Genomic DNA, 6,338 nt, shown 5'->3' on the forward strand with positions numbered 1-6,338 from the left:
ACTCATCATTCACAAATATTCTAGGATTTTACAGTTATTCTATTTCTTGGAGATGTAAAAGTATTTAATCATGTGGGATAGTTTAAACTGAAGCAATATTAGTACAATGAAAAGTTGACATTCTCGACTCTATGTAGCTCTTTTCAGAACAGAAAAATCACTGTAACTTTAATTTCACTATTTCCTTTGCTTGCTGAACATTGAACAATACACAACACCAGAGTCGTGCTACGATTTTAGGTATACAACGAGTAACTAATAAACCATGTTTATGTACCAGTGCACCATAATTTATGAAAATACGAAGCAGAGAACGTCCAATTTTGTAGTTGAGCACATTTTGTGAGGAGTGCTCCCAACGTTTTGTGTGCCCACGACACATTATGAACCAATCGCCATGTTCATGTTCGTTCTACTTATGAGGTAGGAATGCCAGCCACTTTGGCGTTCCTCTCAATCAGAACATAAATATCATTTAGCCAAATATGTAACACTGGTATCATTACCACCTTACAGTGACCAAACTAAGACAGAACTGAATCACTCTTCTTGGCCATAATCAGAACAAAACTGGAGCCAACCTGAACACTGATTGCAGAAAATAACTGATCAAACATGCAAGCTGCTCTGAGCAATGTGACCAGATTAGTAAATCAAATGTGGTGCTTGGAGTAGATTAAAATCAGCAGAAACATTTGGTTACTGAAGGCACACACCAATGAACATGACATGAAATTCAGAAGGATTCAGATGCTCTTAGTCCTATCAAACACCACAAAACTATCGTACAGTTTGCTCAAATCCTGAACTAAAAAGAGTGGATTGCCCTCAGCCACAAATAAGCTAACTAGCCACAAGTTTCCCCAATAAATTATGAATCGCACCAGACCCGTACCTTGGACATTAACAGTAGCAGAAAGCATTGGACGCATCAACAACCAGACCAAGAACCTTACCTAAAAACGAAGGACGGGGGAGAGGGGGAGGAGGAGAACGACGGAGGGGGCACCGGAGTCATTCGTTACAGCGCCATCGCCCTCGAGCTCGCGCGGGATCGATGCGCCGCCGCCGCCGCCGCCGCCGTCACCTTGGTGTCTCTGACTCACGGGAGGGGGTGAGTGGAATATGTTGTGCCTATATGGAGTAGAGGAAGGGACGTTGAGGATTACCTCCGGGGATAAGTCCGGCTTGCTGGATGAGGGACGCCGGCGTCGAGACGGTCGAGGAGCCGGCGGGCAGCGTCGCCTTGTTTCCGCCTCACCCAGTTCTGTGCGTGCCACCAAGTTCCACGAGTCCCCCCTCGATGCTTCAAAACCCCGTGGATCGACGGGGATTTCGATGGTTCGGCGGGGTTTGTCCATGGCAAACCCTGTGTACCAAATGAACCCATGGGGAATTTTGGGGTTTTCTGCCCCCGCGGGGTTAATCCTCTCGAAACCCCTCCGACCCCCTTGTGCCAAACGAGGCCTCAGTGATTTTTGACAATCCAGAAGTTTGCAACCATTAAACCATGCGATTCTGTGTCAAAAGAAAAAGGGCAAGCCCAGTTGGTTTAACCTCTCCATGAATGCATTTGGAGAATTATTTCTGAAGTTTGTAATCTTTCGACGATACCAATTCCGTTGTACTTGCTCTAAATACGTGACTTTTGGCCGGGTAAGTAGGAGCTCCGATATAATATCACCTTTTTTTTTGCGGGACCTAACAGCATTTCCGTAAGAAGTTTTGTGTCACTGCACAGCACTGTTTCATTCGGTGGCTACGTTTGGAGAAGTAGTAGCACACATGCCCAAGGTTTTATTCAAGAGCCACATGTGCCGTACGGCTCCCAACCTTGACCAAATTCAGTTGTTTCTACATGACATAATGATTCAATGATCGCTCTTTGAAAATTGCTCATGGAGTGGACTTTGCTCGTGGCATTTTCGAGCAACAGTGTCCCCGTCGACCTCAGCCGCGCAGAAAAACATATTTAGTTATACGCGACGTACGTTGCGTGTCAGAAATATAATGCACTAACTTGGACTTTGATGGCACTTGCGATTGCCTCAGCCACACCGTCATGAATGAACACATTTAGTTTGACCTAATGCTCTTGTGATATTCGCTTGAGTGTTCACATTTAAAGCATATCCAGGAGTCCATATCAACCACCAACTTGTTATAGCGTTAGAACATATACAAACATATTAATAAAACAAGAGGCAAAGGATTAAGTTATCAGTTAATCTACATTGACTAAGTTATCTTCTCTATTGATTAAGTGGTAGATCCTAATTAAATTTGAAGATATTCTTGTGTACGACAATGACACAGTGAGGTTAGCTGACCAACCACCGAACAATTTGGACAAACCATAAGCCCAATCTCATACCCGCAAAAAGACCTAGCCACCTCCCTAAAAAATCAGGACATCAACGTTTCACCCGCTACCACTGGCAAGGCCATGTGTCCCCTCTAACCCCCTTGCCGCTTCGACGATGAAGAGTGGTGGGGATCCCAGATCTGCGCTATGGTACTGTAGTAGGGTCTATTTGTATACAATTTTGTTCCAGGCCGATGTCGTGTGGATCAAGAATATGGTTTCCCTAACTCCTGGCGCACCTCGTCCTCGACCTACAGGAGGGCGGAGGATCATCTGATCGATGCTCTTCTGGAATGGAGGATCTGGTTGTATCTTCATGTTATATGTAGGTGGTCCGAGGACGTTGGCAGAGTGGACGACGTAGCTTTGTGTTTCGGTACTCCGGCTCCTTCTCCGACCAACGATGTTTGGCCAACTTCGGCATCGTCCTGGAGCTTGCGAGGTTAGGTTTCCCCGTATCTGTCTAGCCCGATCTAGAGTGGTCGTCCAGATCTCTTTGTCGCCTTCTCCTCTAGAATGACGATATGTGTTTTAGATTGCCGTCGTTGGTGTCTTCTAATTCCGACCAATTTTGTTCCAGCTACTGCATTAACAATGTATCCCTTGCTTCGCTAGCTAGAGGTCCAGAAGCGGCATCAAATTTCGCTCATGACACGACGTCGGTGAGTGCAGGGGGAAGACAGCGTCGATATCCCCATAGACCTAAGTGCAATTATTTATTGGGACACAACTAGGGGTATAAATGATAAAAACCCTTATTTATTTTATTTGCTGTAAGGATATCATTTTAACGGTTGGTCAACTTTAATATATGGCCTTTGGCCTTTTCGCAGATAGACTTAATGCAAAGTATTATGCGATCAATGACATCATCGACCCATGATGAGTTGGAAAGTACTGTTGCCCTTTTTGAGTTGGACTTTTTCTTTCATCGGTCAGACATTATCCATACGGACTCCTAGACAGATAGTAAGATGTGTGTCCATATCACCTAGCTGAGCGAGCACGTTGATGTTTAAACTGACATTGACAGTAACATGCCCAAGATGTCACTTTTCGTTAACGGGAAGGAGTACCTCGGCCTCTCCCAATGCTCCTACTTGTCACCATCTCTTAGCTGCACATACTCCCTCCATCCCCAAATTAGTGTTAGTACAAAGTTGAGACACTTATTTTGGGATGGAGGGAGTACATGTTAGTCTCTTGTCCATATGGCTTGAAGGGTAATGAAGTGAGAAGATGAAACTGTCTCATACGCAAGATATTGTCAGTTTACACAAAGCAGCACATAGATAATTAAATCTCCTACTTATCATACCATTATAATTGAACTTAAACCATCTTAATAAAAGTAGGGTCTATTATTTGAAATACTTGGTCGAGACAACCAATTCAGATTGTGAGTATATCAGTGAGACATGGAGAGTTTACATACCACCAACCAGAGACGAGACAACCATAGGGGCTGACCTTCTACTCTCCTAACTGTATTTATCGTCTCTTTACTTGTTTTCCTATGTAGATTCCCAAGCAAAAAATGTCAAGTATTCTTATTTTCGAATTATAGATGCATGCATGTTGTTGACATTTTGCACGCATTTTGAATCTATTGTACGGATTTGCAACACCCTTTCAATTGCATAAATAAGTAAATATGACAGTAGAAAACTACCTTTTTTTATGTGTGTGGGGGAAAAAATGTACAATGTTGCAACTTGCAAGCAGATTTGCCTTGCCGTTTTCGAGCTGGCTGGTAGGTAAACCAAAGGATGCGGATTGACCTGGCCAGCCTGAACCAGGTCAGAACCTATAGTCTACCTATATAAGCTGCGTGCGCCTCCAATCCTCCTCCATTCAGTGTAGTTTGGTTTCTGTGGTGTGCCTCCGCTGAAGCACTACATACGGCAAGCTCTGAGAAAATGTCAGCCAACAGATTTTGGACCATTGCACTGTTGTTATTGGTGATCCAACTCCAACTCAGCACCGTGCTCACCCTCGAACAACCAGCATGTATGCAATCCTCTCAAGTACATGTTTTTTTACCGTATTATATAATTGCCTACCTTTCTTTGAAAGATATATAGGATGGATATGCATGTAATATACGGCAAAGTGACCAATGAGCATGCCTACCTTCCTTTCATCTTTTTTTTTAAGTTTAAAAAGTGTATTTTTTTACCGTATATGCATGGTTACAGGGTTCACAAATAGACTTATGTTCAGAAAACCAGTCCCTTGATGACACATTTCATTTTACTTCAACTCATTCCATTTTACTTTTGAAATCCACACCAACGCATTTGTGTTCACCGGAAAAATTTCAACGGCCAGTTTTGGAAAGTTGTACATGAACTGAATGTTAGTTGATTCATTGACGACTGGTTATCTCGATTACTCGGTCTCCAGACCACCTTCACGTCAACTCACGTAAACATACTTGTCCTTGGTTTGACCAGATGTACTACTATCGCCCCACCAGGTAGTAACCAAGGCATCTCAAATACTCCATATCAGCTATCTCCTTGTGGTTGGCACACCAACTTTTTGATAGCGTCCATGGGAGAATATGTGGGGAGGAGGCCAAGGAGTTGTTTCGAACAAACACTAAATGATTTTTTTAACACCAAGGACCTAGAAACAAATGAATTCAGATGAAATTTGTTAGTATTCTGTTATATCTATGATACTTTACTAGACTACGGTTCGGCCGTGGTCCAATACTTTGGATTGAGATTTAAATTTCCAAAAATAATTCACTGCACAAGAATAGGGCTGGAGGACCTTAGGGCTACCGTGTCGAAAGCACAAGAGCCTCCACAAAGGACCATGTAGCTAAATCATCCATAAAGCCCATAGAGTTGTGGTAAACAGTTTACTCTAAGCTATTATATAAATCAGGACCGTGAAAAGCTATCAGCAATTTGATCCATTGCCGAGTGCCTTGGTACATAGTTGATCTTGTGACTGCGAAGATGTCAACAAGCAGCGGGCCTCGGTTTTGTTTGATATTCCTATCAACCAACCTATCCCAAAAGACAGATCTGATAGGAAGAGGGGAAATAATATACTTAACAGGTTTATCACTATGTTGCTGCTGCTAGTGTTCCTTCTACTTATCGCTGTACCCACGTAAACACGAAAACTCCAACAGTTTGTAAGCAAACATCTTAGGTTCATGACTTCACTAAAATTTTGTGTCTCAATCAGCACATTTTTCAAAAAGAGTCATGTGGTTTAACTCCTCAAATAACTGTCCAATAGTAAGTTTCTATTCACATTATTAAAGTGTTATTTTAAGTATATCAATATTTGTTAATTAAGTTAAACAATACCCCCTCCATTTCAAACTATTGTTTGACCAAGTCTCAATAAACTTGGTCAAACTTTATAAATTATGACTTAAACAAAATCTGTATATGCACTATTTTGGGACCACAAATAATAGTTGCATAGTCCAAGATTACATGTTTTAGATCTATAAAGGTGGAGTAAAGTTTACATCTACAGTGAATAGATCAATGCAAATTTCACTTATTCCTTTTTTAAATAGGTTGATCAACATACACAAACATATAAATGTCACTGTCTTATTATGTTCTTTGGATCTATGTGCAGGCACCTATCTTCTTCCAGGTAATTGTCGCCGTAAATAAACGATGAACTGAAGTTCGAAAAGTGTGTGTATCGTAGGTTATTCGGTTTCCCAAGAAATGAAATGAAGTTGGAAAAAATTGTACCCGGGAATCAAAAGTTTGGCTAGTTTGCTGGGAGTAAGCTCAAGACAAGGATGTGCAACTAAAATATCAATGGTGGGTCATCAAAAAGTGAGATGGCTCTTTGTAGGTACATTCTGAAGGAACTATAACTAGAATATGTAATATTTCAATATTGTTACAATGATTACATGTGAGTGATTTTCTGAAATGCCCAATGTTTTTAGAGTCAGATAGATGATGCCTGCACGTTGTGGCAG

This window comes from Triticum aestivum, chromosome 4A (genome assembly GCF_018294505.1).
Source record: "Triticum aestivum cultivar Chinese Spring chromosome 4A, IWGSC CS RefSeq v2.1, whole genome shotgun sequence".
Classification (NCBI taxonomy): Eukaryota; Viridiplantae; Streptophyta; class Magnoliopsida; order Poales; family Poaceae; genus Triticum; species Triticum aestivum.